The following is a 24,976-nucleotide window of genomic DNA, read 5'->3' on the forward strand; positions in this document are numbered from 1 at the left end:
TCCAGCTCAGGTCCCCACCAGTTGTTTTTCCCTCTGCTTCTGGTCGGTGGGGTCGATAAGGGGCATGCTTGATGGTAGCAATCCAGAATGGTACTCGTGAGAATGCTTACCTGTTCCTCTATGCCCGCTGTGCCTTCTATTCTAAGGGGACCCTCCAGCTGTTTCAATTTTGTAGTTAATCGCACCGTGTAAAGGTCACGATTCATCTTGCGTGGGTTCCGCCTGGGCACTGCTGCTCGTGTTTCTACCTGAATGTCAAATCGAATCCACCTGTGGTCTGAGCACGATACCTCCTTCGATACATGCCAGCCCGAGATTAGTCTCGATGCTTTTTCGGTTGCTAGGGTCAGGTCAATGATTGTCCTGCTGCGTCTGTTTACAAATGTCGGTTCTGAACCTGTGTTAAGGAGGTTGAGGTTTGTAGTGAATAGGTACTCGACGAGCTTCTTACCTCTCTCGTTACCTGCTTCCATCCCCCATAGGGGGTGATGCGCGTTCGAGTCGGTGGCCACGATGAGCTCGAGCCCTGCCTCTTCGCAGTAGTTGACCAGCCTTGCCATATCGTGCGGTGGTGGTTCTTCCGCCTCCGGCATATACACAGAGGCTACTACCACCTCCTGCAGGCTGGAGTCTTGCGCCCCGTGCAGTCTTATAGCGCACAGGTCTCTGGAACAGAAGCTCGTTAGAGGCTGCGCATGTATGTCATTGGTTGTGTAGATGCAAGCCCGGGGGTTGTCCGGGCCCGAGTAGACTGTTAGCTTACCTCCTAAGTTGCGGAGTCCGCAGACAGAGCCCCTTCTGACCCACGGCTCCTGGATCAGAATAACGGCTGTTGTGTTGACCTCCAACCACTTCCGGATCTGCGCCGTCGCCGTTTCGCTGTGGTGGAGGTTGGCTTGGAGGAATTTACCAATGGGCGAAGGGAGTTCCTTCACAAGGATCACCCTCCTCCGCCGACATCGGCTCCTCCTCCTCCTTGTCGATGGCCAGCTTCCCTAGCCCCTGCGCGCATTCCCCCTCACTCTCCGAGGAGTCACGAAGAAGTTCTTCTTCGTTCTCCTCGGAGACGGAGGGAGGTTGCGCTGGAGCTTGCGACTCAGGCACCTGGACTTCGTCCATGGGTTCCTGCGTCGCCCCGGAAGTGTCCATGGGCTCGGACGGTGCAGCGGCTTCGCCTCCAGTGGCGACAGTGCTAACAGGGGGCGGCTGCTCCCTGAATTTCCCTCGTGCCCCCTCGAACTTCACGTACACCGACCCCAGCATAAAGCCAAGTCGGCGTCCGCGGTCCACCAAGGGTTGCACCACTGTCTCCGGCACGCTGACGACAGCGAACGTTTCCGTTCCCTGCACCTCGCGCCGGTTGAGTAGCCAGCGGTCTATTTCCGCCCACGGGTTCTGGTACCGAAGAGCTCGGCCTACTTCGCCAAAGTCCTTCCAGACGCCCGGGAACAGGATGCCGCATCGTACTCTCTTTGGCACCTCGCTGAGGCGCCTGACCACCACCTTCTCCCCCTTATCGAGGGTGATGGTGGCCACGCTGCGCTTGAGCCATGCTAGCGTAGCCTGATCCTCGCACCACAATCTCAAGGAGCCATTAGCCCAGGTAGGCTTGCCCCTGAAGATCGGTCCCGCGGGAAGGCTTTCGGTCGGCTGCTTTGCCTCCTGCGAGAGCAGGGCTAGCAGTTGCCTCTGGACCTCCTCCGACTGTTGCGGGCTCAGGTGTCCCGAGGCAGTGGTCACTGCCATCAGTAGGTCCGCCTTTGCAGCCTCCGCATAGTCGGCATGGGGGGTTTCGCCTCGCGGTCCAGTCTTCTGCCTCTTAGGCTCGCCCCTGGGGGATATAGTCTCGTCAAGACGAGCCCTCTTGGCAGACGACCGGGCCCCTTGGTTACTCCCACCCTCGGCCCTGGTTCCTTTCGCCCCTTTCCCCTGGAGGGGGGCGCGGTTTGCTGCTGGTGGGCCAGCTGCTGCCCGCTCCCCATCCTTTCCAGGAGCGCCTTGTTGGGGCTCCGGGGCGGCGTTGTTCAGGGCCGCTTGGGCCCTTCTGTATCTTTGCCGTTGCTTCCTGTTACGCTTATGCGGCTTAGCCGCGGCTGTAACAGGCGGAGGCGGGGGCACAGGAAGTTCAGCCCGTTTACCGGGCTTTCGCTTCCGCGCCTTCCTGGACTCGTGTACGGTCCATCCGGCCTCCAGCTGGGCAGAGATAGGGTCCAACACCACCTGCACCGGTTCAATCACCGGGTCCTGCTCCGTAACAGGGGGTTTTCCCCCTGTCGGAACAGCAACCCTGGATGTCCCCGGTGCTGGAGGTAGGGGCCGGGTACGCTTTTCCGTTACGAGGGGTTTCCCTCCCGTTGGAATGGTACCGTGGATGTCCCCGGTGTTGGTAGTAGGGGCTGGGTGCGCTTTACCTTGGCGGGGGGTTTCCCTCCCTTCGGTATGGCACCCTTGGATGTCCCCGGTGTCGGTAGTGGAGGCGCAGTACTCTGGAGCACCGGGCCTGCTGCTCTGGGCGTCAACGCATCAGGTTTACGTGCCTTCGGTTTCCCGGCGGCTCTCCCACCTGGTGCGGACTGTCCCTTGCATGGCGGTACTGTCGAGACTGCGCCGCCACGATGTGTGTGTGTGTTGTGTGGGGGTGCTGTCGAGACAGTGCCCCTCTGGTGTGTGGTGTGTGGCGGAACTGTCGGAACAGCTCCACCATCGAGTGTGTTGTTGCCTGCCAGGGTTGCTTGTGCTTCCCTGTAGGCACGTGTTAGGGAGGGAGGAACTGTCGAAACAGCTCCTTGACCCTGTGGTGTTGTGTGTTGGGTGGAGGTTCCCGGTACAGCCGAAGCTGCTCCGTCTCCCTCCGGTGTTGGGGTTTGGGATCTTGGTTCATCCATGATTCCTTTAGGTTGATTTCACCTCTCGAGCTTCCCACCCTCCATGGAGCCCGCACCTTTGGGATGTCACTTTGGACACCAGGAATACCCAAGAGGTATAGGTGTGTTGAGTTGGTTCTCCTGCGCGACATCGGGTTGTAGTTTATAGTACTTATAGTATATAGTACTTATTGCGGTGTGTGCGTAAGTGTAAAATTTATTCACTACAATGGAGCACGCGAGACCACCACCAGAACTCAACATGGCGGGAGGGCCAGTTGCCCGTGCCGATGCATGGAAGCGGTGGAAGCAAAATTCACACTGTTCGTGAGAGCATCAGGAGTGAGTTCCGAGTCTGCCGGGGTGCAGGCGAGCCTACTCGTCAACCTCATCGGGCCCGAGGGCTTTGATGTTTTTCAAACGTTTACTTTCGATAGCGAGTCGGACAGGGATGACGTAAACGCTATTATAAAAAAGTACGACGAATACTTTGGAGCGAAGGTCAACATAACTTTGTTGAGATATAGATTTTTTACTCGTAATCAAGAGGATGGCGAGTCTATTCAAACGTATGTTACGGCCTTGCGTCTCCTGAGCAAAAAATTGTAAGTTCGGTTCTTTGCAGGAGGACCTAATAAAAGATCGCATTGTATGCGGCATACGGAATTCCATGTGAGAGATAGGCTTTTGAGATGCGACGATCTCGATCGAATAAGGCTATCAATTTGTGCCAAGCCTAGGTGTCATAAGAGAGTGGTAAACAGTTAGGTAAAAGTGTCGAGTGTGCAAGTGCAGTGCAGGTGCATGGCGTAGAAAAAGGCGCACGGGAGGCGGAAGCACGCGGCCGCCTCGCCGGGCATCGGCGCCCGATGCGCGGCGCGGACGCGGCGCCGGCGGCGGCGTGCGAGGCCCGCCTCGTGAGTGCGTGGGTTGCGGCGGAACGCGTTGTGATAATCGGGAATGCCCAGCCTCTTTCGCTACTTGTTTCGCGTGCGGAAATCGTGGTCACTACTCCAGAATGTGTAAGTCTCGCTTTGTACAAACTGACAACGGAGTTAAAAAAGTGTATGAGATTGAACAGAATGACTCGTATAGTAGTGGTTCAGGCGAGTTAGAACCGTTTTACGTGGATATGGTGAAATGTAATAAAAATAAACAGGGACCCGAGAGGTTTAAGCTTGATTCGGGTGCAGACATGAATGTTATTTCTTTAGAAAGATTTTTACTACTAGGGTTTAATAAACAAATGTTACAACCGGTCAAAGTTAATTTAGAATCTTATACCAATAACGAAATCCCATCGTAGGTAAGTGCGATATTACTTTTTGGTATAAAAATAAACCTTATCCTTTGCATTTCGCAATCGCTGACATGAAATGTCAAAGTGTGCTGGGACAAAGTGTGCTCTTGTGACGAAATGGGTATGGTAAAACGAGTTTATGTAATAAACTTGGCGTCATATTCTGATCTTTTTAAAGGTTTAGGTTGTCTGCCGGATAAATATCACATTGTTGTCGACAAATCGGTTCCGCCAGTCATAATTATGTGCTAATAGGAAGATACCTCTAGGGTGCGGTGGGTGCGGTTTACTCGCCTGCCGTCTAAGATGCCGAAAAACTTCAATGAATGGAAATGTTCATAGAAAGCCTAAGTTTCTTTTTTATGCCCGTGCACCATTAATATGCCGCCGAGTATCACTCTAGAAGTACTGTTATTTGATTAATGATATAACGCTCTGTACGATGCAGTGGGTGTAGTTTACTCGCCTGCCGTCTAAGATGCAGAAAACCTTCAATGAATGCAAATGTTCATAGAAAGCCTAAAGTTTCTTCTTTGATGCCCGTGCACCATTAATATGCGCCGAGTATCACTCTAGATATAAGTGTTATTTGATACGATATTATAATGTTCTGTACGATAGCAGTGGGTGTAGTTTACTCGCCTTGCCGTCTAAGATGCAAAAATTCTTCAATGAATGCAAATGTTCATAGAAAGCCAAAGTCTCTTTTTGATGCCCGTGCACCATTAATATGCCGCCGAGTATCACTCTAGATATAGTGTTATTTGATACATAGTTATAATGTTCTGTACGATAGAGTGGGTGTAGTTTACTCGCCTGCCGTCTAAGATGCAGAAAATCTTCAATGAATGCAAATGTTCATAGAAAGCCAAAGTCTCTTTGATGCCCGTGCATCCATTAATATGCCGCCGAGTATCACTCTAGAAGTAATGTTATTTGATAGAGATATTAATGCTTCTGTACGATGCAGTGGGTGTAGGTTTACTCGCCTGCCGTCTAAGATGCCGAAAATTCTTCAATGAATGCAAATGTTCATAGAAAGCCAAAGTCTCTTTTGATGCCCGTGCACCATTAATATGCTGCCGAGTATCACTCTAGATATAGTGTTATTTTGATACAATAGTATAACTGTTCTGTACGATAGAGTGGGATGTAGTTTACTCGCTTGCCGTCTAAGATGCAGAAAAACTTCAATGAATGCAAATGTTCATAGAAAGCCAAAGTCTCTTTGATTGCCCGTGCATCATGAATATGCCGCCGAGTTCACTCTAGAAATAAAATTATTTGATCGAATATTTAATGCTCTGTACGATGCAGTGGGTGCGGTTTACTCGCCTGCCGTCTAAGATGCAATTAATGCAAATGTTCATTCAAAGACAAAGTCTCTTTGATGCCCATGCACCATTATTTGGAGTGCGGAGCTAGTCTCCACCGTGTTAACGTGTCCGCGCAGTGCAGTGCGCAAAACCGTATATCAAGACCCTGCCTTACGACGTTTAACCAAGACTCTCGCGTCTAGCGTCACTGGACACCGCGGGAGGTGCGTTTCACAGCAAGACGCGGCAAGACCCCCGCGCTAACGGCGAAACCACGGTCGGCCAGTGTCTCGCACGCCTGGTTTTTGGATCTGCGTAACTATACCCACTGAATTATTTTTCTTGCTGCATCGATCATAAAACATAGAATAATGGCAAATAACTGCGCGGGTTGCCCTAAAGCTATTACATCCTCACAAAAAATGGTGTGTTCCATATGTAAAAACAATTATCACCCAGAATGTGTACTTGTAAACAAAGACTACCGTAGTCTCTCAAAGAGTGCACTCGCCAGTTGGATTTGCCCTAATTGCCAGAGTAAAGTGCCCAAAACTGATAACTCCACACTCCGGTGCGATTTAATGCCGGCGCCATAGACACGTCGAAAGTGAGCCTGCGCCCACAGAATAAGGAGTCGGAGAAGCGATCGCGGGATCCAGCGCCCACCGGCGACAGCGATGCTATACTCGGGCTCACTTCTGAGATTAAGTTACTGCGTGGCGACATTGCTGAGGTAAATACACACTTAAAAACTTAACATCTTCTGTGGAGAACTGCGTGGCTCGCTTGGACGAATACGACCGCTAAAATTGGCCAGCGCGAATGCTAAGCTGCGGGCTTTAGAAGAAAAGGAGTTGGAAACTCGCTACTTAAGCAGCAAGTCCACCTTTGGAGGAGCGACTTGATAATCAGGCGCAAAACATTAGTACGGAACGAGATAGAAATCCAAGGTATTAATGAACATACACATGAAAATTATGTTCCACATTGTTAAAGTAGCGGCGTCCACCATTGGTATAGCTGAATCCGACATTGACGACGTTTCGCGGGTCGGGCCCGTAGGACAGCGGGCGCCCTGAACTCGGAGTCTACTCTACCGCGGCCGTCGTCCTTCGCTTTGTGCGACACATGAAACGTCAAGAATTTCTCAAAGCGGCCAAGTCTAGGCGGAACATAACCACCACCGACATTGAGGTAACAGGATCGCAATAATAAACTCTTTTTCAACGAGAGGCTAACGAGGAGGAGAAAAGATTGGTTATTTCGCCAAGCTCGGCAGCAACAATCAACTCAAGGCTATAAATAATACTGCTGGTCTTTTCCAATGGTCGCATATGATATGCGGAAAAGAGAGGCGGCCCTGCCATCGAAATACGAGGACAAGCGGATCTTGACAAAATCCGAGAGAGGGCCTTGTTATAATGTTCCACTAATCATGCTTCACTGGAATCCGAGGGTTCAGGAAACGAACCAGAAGGGGTCCCCGCAGCCGCTACCCCAGACAACGGTATTTTTCGTGACTTGTAGTGTATATGTGTATTTCCGCTTTAGTAGTTAAGTTTTTTCATAGACTAGTTAATTTAATTATCGGACGAGTTTGTCTCTGTCCTACCCTGTCTAACACTATTTTTTTTTTTACGAATCACAAACACACATACGTAGCAAATACACTTGTTTAACCTTTCACCTTTTCACTCACACTCACATTCCACATTCAGATGCGTTCTTTTAAAAAAACTATACTGTACCCAACACGGTATCCTTCCTCCAAAACCCTTAACCAGTGGCACTTATGGCATTGTCTTCCTGTATCTGGTACTTCCTACAACTATATATATTTTGTTTGTTATGGCGCTACGTGATATAGGCGATGATATAGATCTTGCTATTGCCATAAACTGCCATAAACTGGAATCTTTGGAGCAAATAAAGCCGCATTTTGCTAATGTCGATTGTTTTAAGCTCATGACCCTTAACATCCGAAGTCTCCAACGCAACTTTGATGCATTTGAGGTGGCCCTAAAACGAATGAACACCGTTTTCGACGTTATCATACTTACCGAATGCTGGCTCAACCAATTTTCAGTGATCAATCGTCTACCGGGTTACAATGTCCACCACACGACAAAATATATAAACAAGAGTGGGGGGTCATAATATATACTAAGGAGTCGCTTAATGCTACTGCATCGGAAACCAACTTTTGACGAATGCGAACTGCCTGCGGTTTACTGTTTGCAGTCAATTTAGAATCTTTGGAATTTACCGTTCCCTTCATTCCACAACGTCGTGAAAGAGTTTCTTTGTTCTCTGAATCAGGTACTTGGGGAGTCCAATGGTTTCAGTAACGTGTATAGTTGGCTGGGGTACATAAATATTGATATTATGGACTCACTAAATAATCAGTCATCTGACTATTTGCACCTCATGGCTATGCATGAGTTTTCTTCCCAGCAAATCTCTATTCCAACACGACTGAATCATGTCTTGACCATTTATTTATAAAATCTAAACTCTCGTGCCCTTGGTGCGGTTTGCCAATGTCCAATTACGGATCATGACATCGTCCTAGCTTCAATCACTGTTTCGAACAGAACTCCCCATCGACTACGATGGAACCACTAAAACCGATTATTGATAGGGGCAAGCATCAGAGTTACGATCAGCGGATTGGTCAAAGGTTTTAAATTCTGTAAATGTGAACAGGCCGGTCTCTATCTTTGACGAAATCCTAGCCTCAGGCTATAAATAAAAACTCTAGTCGAGTAAAAATTAGCCGCTCCAAACTTAATTTGAAGCCTTGGATCACTCTGGTCAATTATAAGATGCATGAAGCATAGGGATAGGCTGCATAGTAGAGCACGAGCTGCGCAAACGATATGAGTTCTTCAGACTATCTATAAGCGTTACAGAAACTTTTTTAACAATCTCCTGTATAATCTGAAAAACGAATATCAAAGTAAGCAATTGAGCTGAAGCTAGGGACAATCCAAAGAAACTGTGGCAAACAATAAAAAAATGTCTGTCATACTCACAACACACCAACACTTACTGTCAGTGAACTCACTGCACTCCGTATGTTCGCCTAAAGAATCACTAAACATCTGCAACCAACATTTCGTGACGGTGGGGCATAAGCTAGCTGTCGATATTCTTAACAAACTAGGGGAGGATGAATCTCCCTAGCAGCCAAAACTACATCAAAAAGCTCAACTGCCGAATCCTTTTTCTTCCACCCAACCGACGTTTACGAAATCGACAAATTATTTCTTCTTTCAAATCTGATGGTGCTCCGGGCCCTGATTCTGTCAAACCTCTCTTCGTCAAGGAATCCGAAGCCTTATTAGTTGAACCACTAAACCCACATCTGCAACCTTAGCTTGGCAACCGGGTGTTTTCTGATCGTTGGAAATTGCGCAAGTGTCTCCCATTCACAAAACGGGACCTAAAAATGACCCCAACCAACTTCCGTCCTATATCCTTACTTAGCGTTTTTTTCTAAAATACTAAAAAAAATAGTAAATAATCGCCTAACAGCTTTCCTTGATAACACAAAATCCTCTCAGATAACCAGTTGCTTTAGGAAAGGAATGTCAACAAAGCTGCAGCTATACATTTAACAAATAAAATATCCTGTTTCCTAGAAAAGGTGTAATAAGTGTATTGGGGTATTTTGGACCTGTGTAAAGCTTTCGACACTGTCTCAACAGATATCCTACTAAGGAAGCTGTACGCCTCGGGTATACGGGGGATTTCTCACGAATGGTTCCGTAGTTATCTGACTGATAGGCGTCAAGTTGTTAAGATTGGAGAGCAACTACAGCGATCAACTACCAGTCTCTTTTGGAGTCCCGCAGGGCAGTATTCTGGGCCCTTCGCTCTTTCTTATTTACGTAAACGACATTATGAAACATAAATCTAGATTAGAGCTGATACAATTTGTTACGCAGCGATACGTGGTGTTGTTCCATGGGAAAGACATGGGTATAATGTCTTTGATCTAGCGGAGGACGGGCTGAGAAGATATTATGTCGTGGCTCAATCAATAATTTATTAACTCTTAATGTAGCCAAATATCATATTGTTCTCCACGTTTACTAAAACTAATAATGACAGTACCCATGAATATCTCGGCAGAAGGCTACCTCTGCATATCGATAACTGTCGGAAGTCGGTGAATGGGGTGTCATCCTTGCAAGTGTGACGTTATAATTAGAGCTGAAAAGGTAAAATATCTGGGTTTATTGATTGACGGCAATCTTTCATTTAAACACCACATTTCAGCACTAAGTGGAAGAGTAAGGAAATGTATATATATCATGAAAAAGCTTCGCTGTTGCACCTCAGAGCAAGTGCTACGGCTTGTCTACTATGCCCTCTGCCAATCAATAATCCAGTATGGCATCGCAGTCTGGGCAGTGCCGCAAAAACCACACTTATAACGCTGGAGAGGGCTCAGCGTGCTGTCATCAAGGTCATGCTGCGCAAACCTCTTTTTTACCCAACGAATTCCCTTTACCGGACTCGAAACTCCTAAGCGTGAGACGGTTATATGTGACTAAAGCAGTAGCTCAAGCTCATGTAATTATTGGCAAATTGCCTAACATTACACAGCTGCTGACCAAACGGAAATTTCGAGTCCCCACTCCAAAATAGATCAGCCCTTGCAAAGCGGTCGCCACATTTTATGCACCTACGTGTATATAACAATGTTTGTAAGGTACACGAAATTCAAATTGACTTTTAAGTAAGACCAAGGGCAACGGTAAAAAATGTGGACTTGTGTCGTTAACAATATCACGAAACGGAGGCTCTTCTTGTACCAAGTTAACGCACGCGCACACAGCACACGCACACACACAAACACAAACACACACACACACACACCACACACACCACACACACACACCACTACCACACAACCACACAACACACACACACACACACACACACACTCACACATAGTATTTGTATAGTAGTATCCACCGTTTTGTAATGTATTTTAGTGTGTTGTTATATTTTAGTTTTTAATCTTCTCTTTCTGATTTGTAAGACGTCTGGCAACCCTGGCTGTCAAAGACATCAGCAGCTGATTTTGCTAGGTCCCTTTTAAATTATTCTATATTTAATTATATTTCATGTAATATTAAGCCATTTTGGTGTGAATTAAATAGTTTTTAGTGTTAATTTTAATGTAGTACATAATAAGTGAAGTGCGTTAGTGACGTTTACAAGTGTCTTGTAATATCTTAAATTTTGTAGCCGTTGTAGGTTATAAATTTAAATTTGTGTTCGTCTCGGTATATTTTCTATGTTTTTATCGCTATTTATTACCAATTTTGTTATGTATTACCGCGTAGTAAATCATTGTACAGAGTCAGAACACAGTGTAGGCATAGTGAAACGTCACTATTTCAAATGTATACGCTCGTAATATCGCTTAGCTTGAGTAAGCAATTGCCTGGTTTGTTTTGGGGTCTATCCTACTATAAAATACATTATAATGCTAACTCGCAGAGCAGCTGCAAGCGGTTCGCCAGCAGGAGGCTTGACAAACTCCAAATTACCTTGCTGGAATTAAAAAAATCCAAGGAATTGTGTGCTCAATTGCTTAGTGAAAGAGAGGATAGTGAAAAGGAACTATTATTATCACTTAATAGTATAGAGAAGTTAAAGAAGGAACTATGTTCTTTAGAAATGTTTACAATGATGTAAATTCAGAGCGGGCCCGGCTCCAGGAGACGGTTGACAAGTTTACTGAGTGTAGTGCAGCATATGAACAGGCCTTGACAGACATCAAACTCATTAGAAGAGAGCACTGCACGACGCCCACGAGCAAATCTACGAGCTACAGGAGGCCCAAAATATTGCTGCAGCGGCACACACTCAAAACTTATTCGAGGAACTGGTCCGGCCCGACTCACAGTTGGTTGCCGCTCCAATTGAAAACCCTGTTGTTAGTATAGATTTAATCAATGAATCCACCACACCAAGACTAGTAAATTGCAGCGGAAACAAACTCAAAAAATATATTAAATTAAATAGAATGATTAAAAAAAAACCAGAGATTATCAAAAATGAATAAATTGTTTTTTAAGAAATTGAGATTTTGTAAAATTAATGTTAATTTAGTGGATAAGTTAGACTTGTATTCTGTTCAATTAGAACATAGTAAAACTACAGTATGAAACTGACACACAGATTTAAAATCAAAAGTTCAGAGTTTGGAGGATTCTATACAATCCCTAGAAACAATAAATGAGAGTTCGAAAAAGGTGATTAATGAATATTCTTTAGCCATGGATGATTTAATATCCCAGATTAAGCACAATTCAGAGCGGTTTGAGTCGCTGACACAATGCCCAGTCATGTGCATGTAAGCAAGCGACTGGACATTTGTTGACCAGGTGTACTCGATCCAAGCCTGTGTGGACAGTTTACCACAACAGCAAATAAATGATATAGCTCCTTCCACACTCCACAACAAAGCACACCTAAACCTAATATTATTATGTATTGTGATGAAATTGGGAGCAATATGAGCTCATTTTTAAACTATCACCTAAAGGGACTTAGTACAATCAGCAATTGTCTGCCTCACAGTAGCTTTGAAAATATCTTAAAACAAATTTTAAATGACAGTAATATTAATTCTAAGACAACACTGCTAATTCTTATGGGTAATAGGGGAAATGTGAACAAAAATAATTTACTTAAATACTTTGAACAGTTAAATTCACTTGCAGTGCATGAAATTATTATTTTCACATTCCCCTATTGTGAGCAAATGTCAGAGGCAGAAAATAACATTAGACATAAGTTGAATATATCTCTATATAATCTTTGTAACATATAGTAGTAAGTTTATCATAATTGACACTAACAAATTTGTTAGTAAATACCATATGCCTATGGTGTTTTTGACTAAAGGTAAGTGTTACCTTTCAAATTATTACAAGAGACAAATAGCTTTATCGCTATCCTATTTACTTGACATTTCTGCCAAGAATTTGGCAGACAACTCTGCTCCTATTGAGCAGCCCAGTGTGAGCTTGGAATTGGTTCCAGTCATAACCAATGATTTAAACTAGCTGTTTAGACAAAAGATTCTGTCTCTGGCAATTTAGTTTTAAATAAATATAATGAAAAATACTGTAAACATGGAAAGTATATCCACCTGGTGCATCAAAACATTCAATGTATTAGAGGAAAAGATTTACAGATTGAACTTTTTATGAACGATTTTTATGTTGATATTTTATGTATTACTGAACATTGGTTAACAAATAATGAATTAATGCCTCAATTTAATAATCATCAGGTGGGAAGTTCGTTCACCAGAATTAGTTCCATACATGGTGTGTGTCGTTAATTATATTAAATAATCAGTTAAAATTTAAGGAACGTAAGGATATTGTATCCATGTCTGTTGAACGGACTATAGAACTAAGTGCAGTAGAATTGGAGCAATTTATTGTTGTCTGTGTGTATAGGCCGCCATTAAGTAATTTTGAAATATTTGAAAGTGTAATGGATTCTGTGCTACTTAAAATATCATCTTCTAGTAAGAAATTATTTATATGCGGCGACTTTAATGTAAATATTTTGGAAAATTCAACAATGTCTTGTAGATTGTTGAATCTATTCAAATCTGGTAATCTCAACCACATGTTTATGGAGCCTACTAGAGTGACTGCTACTAGTGCAACCTGTATAGATAATATTTTCACTGATATTGTTCCTATTACTAAAAAAGTTATGAGTAATTTAGAATCAGACCACTTAGGTCAATTAATGGTATTTGAGACATTAAGGAAAAGTACTTTGAGAAAACAAATAACTTTTGTACCAGTAACCTCGGACCGCGTAGAAAGAATGAAGCAAAGTCTAGTTCAGGCGCTACCCTTTTTGTCTTCCGATATGGGTCCAAATAGTATGTATAATTCATTCTTTCACACTTTTATGGATCATTATAATGCGATATTTACTTCAAAATCGGTCGTAGTTAGTGGTGCATCAGTTTTTAGTGAGTGGGCTACTGCGGACTTACATCAACGAAGACGTGCACTGTATGCCTTGTATGAGGAACGGCGGTTTAACACGAGTGATGAATTTAAAGAACACGTCAAGCAATATTCGAAAAAGTTTAAAATAGATTGTCATATAGCTAAGCGAAATTATCTAAGTCAAAGAATAAAAAATAGTACCAACATTATTAAAGCAACCTGGAAAGTAATCAATGTGGAGACTGGTCGCTCGAAAACACAGAGTGAATGATTTTTAAACTAAATATTGATAACAAAATTATAGATTCCAATTTAGAAGTAGCTACAGAATTTGAAATTTTTTTCACTGACGTACCAGTTTTCACAACTAAGGATTTAAATTCATCACCCTCATCTGCTGTTACTCTATTAAAAGATAACGCTCCAGAGTGTTGTGGAGATTTTCATTTTGAACGTGTTTGTACCTCCGATGTAGTAAAGGCGTTTAATTCGGTTAATGTCAAAAAAACGAATGACCTCTGGGGAGTCTCTGTCCATGCTGTCAAATCCTTAGTAGAAATTATTAGCGCCTGACTTAGTAATTATATTTAACAACAGTGTTGATTGCGGCGAGTTTCCTGATTTAATGAAACATAGTAAAATAACTCCTTTATTTAAATCGGGGTAGCAACTCTGACCCCACTAACTTTAGACCGATATCTGTGCTACCAACGTTCAGTAAGATTTTTGAAAAATTAATTCTTTCTCAATTAGTACGACATTTTAACGTCAATAATTTAATGCATAATAAGCAGTTTGGTTTTACACGGGGTCGCTCGACAACCGATGCTGGTGTTTGAGCTAATTAAGCATATCTTCGATGCCTGGGAGGAGTCACGAGATGCTATAGGTATCTTCTGTGATTTGTCTAAGGCCTTCGACTGCGTTTGTCATGAAACATTAATCAGGAAAACTACACTATTATGGAGTTAGAGGAGCGGCACTGGATTTACTTAAGTCCTACTTAAATGGTAGAATACAAAGGGTCGATGTGAATGGACAGCGATCACCGGGGTCATTGGTCTCTATGGGTGTACCACAGGGGTCAATATTGGGACCTTTCCTGTTCCTTATCTACATTAATGACTTGCCATTCCTTGTAAAGACCCACCATGATATAGTATTGTTTGCAGACGACACTTCACTTATTTTCAAAGTCAAACGACAGCAACAAGCTTACAATGATGTAAACGATGCTATTTCTAAAGTAGTAAATTGGTTCAATGTTAATAATTTATTGTTAAATGAGAATAAGACTAAATGTATTAAGTTTGTCACTAGTAATGTAAGGCATGTACAAACAAGTGTCATTGTGAAGGATGAGGAATTGGAATTAGTTGATAGTACAGTTTTTCTTGGTATAACTTTAGATTCTAAACTCCAGTGGGGTCCCCATATTGCTACTCTTTCGAATAGACTGAGTTCTGCAGCTTTTGCAGTAAGCAAAATCCGTCAGTTAACTGATGTCAAAACAGCTCGATTAGTATATTTTAGTTACTTCCATAGCATTATGTCATAGTATTATGTTTACTGTGGGGTGGTGCTTCAGAGATAAATACCATTTTTGTTCTGCAGAAGAGGGCTATTCGAGCAATATATAAAATGAACCATAGAGACTCACTGAGAGATAAATTTAAGGAAATTGACATCATGACAGTGCACTGTCAATACATTTATGAGAATATTCTGTATGTGCATAAAAATATTGCCGATTTTAAGAAAAATTGTGACATTCATAATATTAATACTAGAAATAAACATAAGCTCGCCGTGCCCTTCACTCGGCTCCATAAAATTAAAAAATCATTCATGGGTAATTGTGTGAGATTTTATAATAAACTTCCAAAACCATATTACTGAGTTACCAATTAATAAATTTAAGAATCATGTAAAGCGTAAACTTATTTCTAAAGCTTATTATACCACACAAGACTACATGAATGATAAAACAACGTGGGATTAATTGTGATTCGAAATGATTAATTATTTATTATATTTGAATAATGATGATGAAATGGATATTCCAATGCATGTATTTCCTTTGTTGTTTTTATTATATTTGTTTGACATTTAGAATTTATTCTAGAAACAATCTAGACTAGTATTTTTTATACATTTTTTTTTTTGTATGACTGTATTTTGTGAAAGTTTTAGTATTAAATTTGATCTATGAATTATATTCATTAGTATTATATATGGAATAATATTTACAACATCAATAAATTGCTCTGATAATTAGATTAAGATAATTATATGTAATACTGTCTTACTATTCATAAGTGCTTGTTGCTAGGCCTTCATGAATAAAGTATATTTGAATTGAATTGAATTGTACCTATTTGTAACGTCTTTATACTTATTGCCAATGTATTGCACTCAAGGGTCCCGAGATACAGGCTCAGCCTAGTTTGGGGTCCGCCAGTATACCAATTATGTTTTTTCTGTGTTCTGTATAGAAATAAATAATTTTAATTTTTTTTTTTAATTAATATGCCGCCGAGTATCACTCTAGAAATATAGTTATTTGATAGAAAATATAATGCTCTGTACGATTCAGTGGGTGTAGTTTACTCGCCTGCCGTCTAAGATGCCGAAAAACTTCAATGAATGGAAATGTTCATAGAAAGCCTAAGTTTCTTTTTTATGCCCGTGCACCATTAATATGCCGCCGAGTATCACACTAGAGATAAAGTTATTTGATAGAGAATATAATGCTCTGTACGATGCAGTGGGTGTCGTTTACTCGCCTGCCGTCTAAGATGCCGAAAAACTTCAATAAATGCAAATGTTCATAGAAAGCCTAAGTTTCTTTTTTTATGCCCGTGCACCATTAATATGCCGCCGAGTATTACACTAGAGATAAAGTTATTTGATAGAAAATATAATGCTCTGTACGATGCAGTGGGTGTCGTTTACTCCCCTGCCGTCTAAGATGCCGAAAAACTTGAATGAATAGAAATGTTTATAGAAAGCCTAAGTTTTTTATTTGTGCACTTGCACCATTAATATGCCGCCGAGTATCACTCTAGAAATAATGTTATTTGATAGATAGTATAATGCTCTGTACGATGCAGTGGGCGTTGTTTACTCGCCTGCCGTCTAAGACGACGAAAAACTTCAATAAATGCAATTGTTCATAGAAAGCATAAGATTCATATTTGATGCCCGTGCACCATTGATATGTCGCCGAGTATCACTCTAGAGATAGTGTTATTTGATAGATAGTATTATGTTCAGTATGGTATAGTGGGTGTGGTTTACTCGCCTGCCGTCTAAGATGCCGAAAAACTTCGATGAACGCAAATGTTCATAGAAAGCCTCAGTTTCTTATTTGATGCCCGTGCACCATTAATAAGCCGCCGAGTAATGTTATTTGATTGATGATATAATGCTCTGTACGATGCAGTGGGTGTAGTTTACTCGCCTGCCGTCGAAGATGCCAAAAAACTTCAATAAATGCAAATGTTCATAGAAAGTATCAGATTCTTATTTGATGCCCGTGCACCATTATTATGTCGCCGAGTATCACTCTAGAGATAGTGTTATTTAATAGATAGTATTATTTTCTGTACGATACAGTGGGTGTGGTTTACTCGCCTGCCGTCTAAGGTGCAAAAATTCTTCAATGAATGCAAATGTTCATAGAAAGCCTAAGTTTCAAATTTATTGCCCTTGCATTATTCATATGCCGTAGAGTCATACTATATACGAGTCATAGAGCATCTTATAGGGTATTTAAAGCAGCTTTTAGTAGAGCTGTACCCCGTTTAGTTTGGACGTTATAGCAGCAGCCGAATTATTTCTAAAAGGTTTGTGGAGAATAATTAAATATTTTATTTTTTATCACTTACTTCTGGATCGATGATTGGGGTTGCACTATATACGTTTCATTAAGCATCTAATAGACTATCCAAAACAGGTTTTAGTGGAGTTGTATCTCTTTTAGTGTGGACTATATAGCACTAACCGAAGTATTTCTAAAAGGTTTTACGTTTTGTAGAAAAAATGAAATCTGTAATAATCGGCTGCAATTCTGCAGGGCAGTTTAGACAAAATGCCCTTATATAACGAGACACTCTGCCCTAACGTTCCACCAATTGTGTTATGTATGGTGAGATTTCATACGGACTTCTTAATTTGGTAGGTTAATTTTAGTGTGAAGTTGGCGGCCAAATGTTGGCGGCCAATTGGCGCCAACATTTGGCCGCTACATGTTGGCGGCCGACTGGCGCCAACATTTGGCCGCCAACTTTTGGCCGCTAACTTCACACCGGTTTGCAAAAACGCCTTACGATATGAAAACCGAGACGTAAATCATAAAAGGCAACTGTATGTACTCTCTACTGATCGTATTCTATTCGCAGAGTTCTTTTTATATTGGAATCTTCTACGTTTAGGGGAGTAACCAGTTCTTCTCAATCCAAGTTCACGTTTCAGTGGTCAGTAACAAAAATTACATTATAACCAATTAAAGTCCAAACTAGTTCATTTTACGATGGACATAGATAAGTTGAAATACTTTAAAAACAGTGGTGTGTGAGCTCAGATCTTATTAATCATAACGTAACCAATATAAACTAAACTTCGATATTCTGAAACCCTGATATTATTTCATCAATTTTTGATCTAAAAAAATATGTTTCTTTTTAAACATTTAATCGTTAATCAGTAAAGTGTCCTAAAATATAGGATAGATTGACAGATAGACTAAACTATAGGATATAATTACTACTTCGCGGAGAAAAGTAAAATACTGTTAATCAAAGGGATAAAATGCATAATAGTCAAGGTATTTTAGGACTTATAACAAAATGAACACCAATAGGCGGATACTGAAATGTACCTTTCATCCAATTTAAACAATCTGATTTCTACCTAAATATAATCTAAAAATAATTGGTCGAGATGTTTCTAGTTTTTTATTTATTTAAAAATCGATTCAGAAATAGGTATCTTTCATCCCTTGGTTAACCTTTTGTATTTTTTTATTATTTGTGCTTATCTACTATATTAAATAATTCTGAAACGAATAATAAAAAAAAACAAAAAAGCTTTCTTGTGTAATTGCAATCTTTTTTAAATTAATACTCATGGAATGATATGTTTGTCAAATAAACTTTTTGTCAATTGATTAGTTAATTATACAAAAAAGTATTGTGTAAAGAATCTGTAATGTAATATTTTTGTGAAAAAATATCACTAATCTTCCAAGCAGAAGCCATCAATGACTGTATTCTTGTGATTTTAGCGTTATTCTTTAAAAACAGTGTTATTCTTTAAGGTAAGTAGGATATTTAAAAAAAAAAAACATGTAACTACTTTTACGTCTGCCTAGGCCGTAAACAGGATAGCTGGCCAAGGCAAGACGTAAAACTTTAAATAAACTACGGACGGAAATTCGTAAAGCCTCAAATCGCATCGCATCGATTACAAAACATTCGATAAGTGAACGAGTTTTTACACTTGGATTCGTTTCTACACCTAGCAATCCGTATGGGACATGCAAGCATTAGACTCGTGTAAATGTTTCTTATGCAGCAAAAAAACCGAGGCACGTTGCCTGGCACGGCATGTGCCCGTAGATTTGCAACACTAATATGAATCATACAGCAGATCGAGTTCCGAGTGTAACCATGTGTTATTGTAGGCGCTGCATACCGAGCCTCGCGAAGCGAGGCGACGATGATGCAGCGCATACAATAACACACTACTTAGTGACAATATCTTGCCTAATTTTCTCAAATTCTGGCGTCCAAACAATTTTCCCTTTTCCGGATGTCAATCTATAAAGAGGGGCCGTCTTTTGAGAAAATCCCGGTATAAACTGCCTAAAATATGAGGCCAGCCCAATAAATTGTATTAACAGCGTAACTGTTTCGGGTGGTGCAAGTTCTGTTAACGCTTTGATTTTTCTGGGGTTAGGCCGTATTTCACCCGCAGAAACGTGATAGCCTAAATATTCTACTTCCGTCTTCAGAAAAGCGCATTTTTTTAAATTTAGCGAGAAACCGGCACTACTTAAAGCCTCTAGTACTTGGCGCAACCGATCTAAGCCTTCTTCTACTGTACGGGAGGGAATAATGACGTCATCCAGATATACTACGGCAAACGTCTCACTTAAAGGACCTAGCGCCCTATTTATAGCACGTTGATACACCGCAGGAGCGTTCCGGAGGCCAAACGGCAGAGTAAGATATTCGAACTGCCCGTCCGGTGTCACGAAACTAGTCCGCTCTATCGAGTCCTTATGAACTGGTATCTGATGGTACCCACTTGCCATGTCAAGTGAGGTAAAGAAGTTGGCTCCTACTAGCCGCTGAATTTGATCAGAAATAATAGGAAGTGGGTAACGATCGGGCACAGTGTTATTATTAAGTTCCCGGTAGTCAACGCAGAGTCGGTCAGTACCGTCTTTCTTTTTAACTAATAAAATGGGGCTCGAGAATGGGGAACAACTTTCTTGAATTATGCCCGCGTCCAAAAGATCTTTAATTTTATCACGTACTAATTCCCTCTCTTCTGAACTTAGCCGATACGGGCGTCTTTGTACAGTACGATTTGGGTCAGCTAATTTGACTTATAATTGCCCGGTGCTAACTCTACCAATTGGAGTCCCTTCCACGAAATGATCTGCGTTTTGATCGAGTAACGTCAGTAGTTGTCCCCGGAGGTCGCTAGGAATGTCGGTATTAATGTTTTGGAATCCATTTACTTTAGAACCTACTTCACAAACCGCTATCGTCTTAATTTTCTTAACAATAAGTTGATCCTCAGTCATTTCTACTGAATACCCTAACGCCAATAAATCTCGCCCCACTTGGATTGACTGAGATATGCAATCATCAGGTACAGTATAGAAAAGCAATTGTATTGAGAACCCCTGTATGTTGACCGTGGCTAAAATTTGAATACTGCACTGTAATCCACTAGATCGTTTATCTATGCCAAGTAGTTTTACAATATTTTGCTGGCGCTTACCAAGCAATTTCTTAGCTACACTTTTTTTAATAAGAGAGCATTCAGCACCCGAATCAAAACAGAATGAATACTTCTCACCGTGATTAGTAGAGAGTTGGTCTGAAGCTTGCTTGACAGTGCAGATATTTACTCGGCGCTCCGCAATCGCTTCGCTTGATTTATCTTCTTTCTTCATGCAGCGCGTCGATATGTGTCCTTTCTCGCCACAGGAGAAACACGTGAGCGAAGATGTTTTCGTAGGAACATCAACCTTATTCTTTAATGTCGATGCTTGAGTTGAATCATTTTTACCACGGCAATCAATTGCCAAGTGACCCGGCTTGTTGCATATGTAACACCTCCGTAATGAATCAACACGGGGTCGTTTAGCATCATTTTGTGTCAACGGTTTATCCTGTGCCGCAGGCCCTCTTTTACGATAAGTATAGGCCATTAGTTCTTGTTGCATTTTCACTCGCGTATCGATTTCCGTAGTAAAAGCCAGTCTTTGTAGTCGTGGATCAGTTTTTGATACATGTGCTAACGTTACAGCTATCGCTATCTGCTCATTTGATAAATAACTCCATCTATTCATTAGCGTGCTTAAAAATCGATTAGCGTATGATGCTAAACATTCACCGTCATTTGGGTTCTCGTTGAGCAGCCTGAATAATGTAGCAGCAGGTATTTCGACGTAGTCAAAGCGAGCGAGAAAAGAATCTTTTATCTGAGTCCAGGTTATCCCAGCAAAATTATTCTGGGCCAGCCATGACGCTGCCGTGCCTTTAAGCGCTCGACTCAAGGCAATGATTAGGTTGCTACTAGTTATATCTTTTTCGTGCATGCACAAATCCACGGTAGCGCACCACGCGCGAGCATCGCTGTCTCGAGATTCAGGATTAAATTCAGGAAGCACTCGAAGCATTCAAACAACATTTTCCACATTTGATTATCTGTACTATTTAAAATAACATCACTCTGACCTGTAGCGTGATCCTGCGCCGTTTCTGGTAATCTCACTTCCGATGTCGGGGTATCGGGGGCCGAACAGGCGTGTCTAAAGGCGTGTCTGACATATTGATGTCGTGTGGGCGTGCACATGCAGGTTTCCACAAAATAATAAATCTCACGATACAATCAAATCACTGTATTCCTTGTTTTAATTAACTAACACCAAAAATATTCGATGAATACAGAAATAAATCACGATTAAGAGCCAATGGGTTTGTAAGCGACCATCTCGTGCGGGGCGCTGTCAACGAATGACGACCCGCGCCGCCATGACACTTACAACTCCATTCGGGACTACCCGCTCTTAGAATCTATCAACTTGTCAATGTCAATAACAATCACAATAACCCGTTTAAATAGTTTTACAATTCAAAAATAATCGAATCAAATAAAGCGCGCGCCGTTATATATAAAATGATTTGGTTTTTATGATTGATTTTGCACTAACCTTTACCCTCGTCGCCACTTGTACTAACCACAATATATTACATTCACTGACTCGATACCACACCAATGTTCGGCAGAAGTCCGTCCGTAACTGTAACTGTCATCGGACTGCCTACCCACATCCGCGTGCTCGAGACAGCGCCACAGCTGTCACTATATCTAGGCATAGATAACACTACATTTAGTACCTTCTTTAAAAAAAATTGTATCTCACGGTACTTAAAGTTAGCATCAAAAAACAGTACACCCGCCATTCTGACAGTCAGAATGGCGGGTATACTGTTTTTTGATGATATGCTTTAAATTTATTTTTATTTAGGTACACCCGCCATTCTGACTCTCACGCGAGCAGCCTCGCGAGGAAATATCCTCCCGCGGCCGCGTGCTCGTGAAACTTTTGCCTCAGCAGAGCCAATTTGCTCGGCAACATGGCGTCCCTCAGTCAATTGTTCATAATGGTGCTGCACATATTCACTGCCGTGGCTCTTTTGCTTTTCAAAGCAATCCATAACAAAAAACTAAAACAAACAAGTTGCAGGAGATTTTGGGTGCAACAAATCTATACATTTAAATATCAATACGTAAATAATTATCTCGATATGTAAAAGAATTGCTTCATGACTTTCTTAAATAAGTTGATAATTTTGCTAATAATATGATAATATGTTATGAGTTATGAATAAGATATTATATGCTGTGCCCTTGCAGGGTCCATGTGAGACATTGTATATCATGTATAACATCTATACTGTGCCATGGTTGCAATAAAGAATGATTATAGTGACAATGAAAAATGCCCGCAATTGACGAACTTCGATTTTCGCGGTTATTGCTAAAGGGCCAATTATTTATACATACACACTTCCCGATTTCGGGCCTGATAATCGTTTTCGTTTCACGGAATATCAGCACATCGTTAACTTAATTTGAATTGTAAAAAAATACTGGCTCTTATTGCCAAAAATGTTCAATGTTTGATATTGTTGTATATGTAATATATGTATACATGTAGCTATAGCGGGTTCGGTGCCTCGACCCCTACTTAAGGTAACACTTCGCATGAATATAACCAGTGTGATTTCAACCTCCGTTAGTTTCACTTGTTTGTCACATACGGAACAGTGGCGACGAATCTACCCGCGTTTTAAAAAAGTGAATAGTACAATGTCTCATTTTGGGATGTTAACCAGCTTTGATCATAATACGGGAACGTGGCAGGTGTACAAAAATCGGTTGTCACAATGGTTTATCGCGAATGATATAACCAAGGAAGCCGACACTACCGGAGTGAAGCGGCGCGCGATATTGTTGAGCGCACTCGGCGAGGCTACCTACAAGTAAAGTTAGCGGCAGATTTAGCCTTGCCTAAATTACTACATGATTTGCCTTATGAAGATGTTCTTTGTATTTTGGATGCACACTTTTCCCCCAAACGCTGTATTTTTGGTGAAATATTTACGTTTTATTCAGCCGTGCAAAAGGAGGGTGAAAGTTACACGGAGTGGGCTGCAAGATTGCGTGGACTGACGGAGCATTGCAGTTTTTCAAACCTCGAAGAAGCATTAAGGGACCGTTTTATAATGGGAATGCTTTCTGGGAAGGAGCGAGAGAAGCTGTTTGCCTTAGAACCTGGCAACGTGACCTTGGCAAAAGCAGTCGAGTTGGCGGAGACCTTGCGCAGCGCACGCGCAGGAGCTACCCCGGCCCAGGCCTCGTCAGCGCCCGAACAACTGTTTAAGATCGCTACGAAACCTAGTGCTAGTGTTAACGCTAAAGTGAAGTGCGCGGTATGTGGTTTTAAAAACCACACCACAGAGCAGTGTCGGTTCGCTAATAGTACGGTCAAATTAACTCAAATTTCACTAAAGTCAGGAACTAATTCTAAGGACTAATAAAATCACTACGGATTGTTTTGTATGGGCTAAAAATCGAACTTTATACAATCGTTACTAAATTCACCCCCCCGGAAAGGGGTGAAATCGGCTGAAAATAATGTAATGGTTGTAACTAAGAAGAGAAAAAAGGTGTACTCGGTGCAATTTGGCGTACGTTTTACAACACTTATATCTAAATTCGCACGTGTTATTTATGTTAATTTAAGCTACGGAACAGGTAAAAAAAAAACAACATACAAAAAATAATCTATTTTGGCCATTGCGGGTCTGGGGAAAGTAATGTACTCGGTGCAAATTGAGTAAATAATTAGAAAAAATATTTAAATCCAATGTCAAATTCGCACCAGGGTGCGACACCCGGAAAGTAGTTTTTCATGTTTTACTGTCGTTGTACTTCGGGGGAAATTTTAATACTATTGGATATTGATGCAATCATATTCATTTGATTTTGTTTACATTCGCACCCCATAAAAAATTGGCATTTTTATACGGAACATGCAGTTTTGTAATCAAGTACCAAAAACGTAGAGCAATAAATACACAGAAGCGACAAGCGCGTGATTAGTGGCAAGAGAAGGAACGCGCGTAGATGCACCGACGAAGCACGGCTCTTGAGGCACGAGTAGTGGCATGTACGTACTGCAAAAATAGTATGTTTTTTTTTTTCTTTTATACTACGTCGGTGGCAAACAAGCATACGGCCCGCCTGATGGTAAGCAGTATCCGTAGCCTATGTACGCCTGCAACTCCAGAGGAGTTACATGCGCGTTGCCGACCCTAACCCCCTCCCGCCCCTCGTAGAGCTCTGGCAACCTTACTCACCGGCAGGAACACAACACTATGAGTAGGGTCTAGTGTTATTTGGCTGCGATTTTCTGTAAAGTGGAGGTACTTCCCCAGTTGGGCTCTGCTCTAGATCTGGAATGACATCCGCTGTGCTGTGCCCTACCACACAGAGCGAGATGACATTCACAATGCCCATACCTCTCGTAAAAGGTTTCTGAGTATGCAGACAGACAGTCAACAAATTAAATACAGGTACGCTCAATGTTTGTTAAATTCGAAAAATCGCGTTTTTCCATATACTTACGAAAACGTTAGACTCTCACTCAATGATTGTTTAAAACAATAGTTCCGTTTT

At 41.8% G+C, this 24,976-nt stretch overlaps 1 pseudogene; it reads left to right on the plus strand.

The window, feature by feature from the left end:
* The first annotated feature begins 22,925 nt into the window (after positions 1-22,925).
* On the plus strand, positions 22,926-24,668 carry LOC133534081 (uncharacterized; annotated as a pseudogene).
* The last annotated feature ends 308 nt before the right edge of the window (positions 24,669-24,976 follow it).

The sequence above is a fragment of the Cydia pomonella genome, unplaced genomic scaffold, assembly GCF_033807575.1.
Source record: "Cydia pomonella isolate Wapato2018A unplaced genomic scaffold, ilCydPomo1 PGA_scaffold_49, whole genome shotgun sequence".
Lineage (NCBI taxonomy): Eukaryota > Metazoa > Arthropoda > Insecta > Lepidoptera > Tortricidae > Cydia > Cydia pomonella.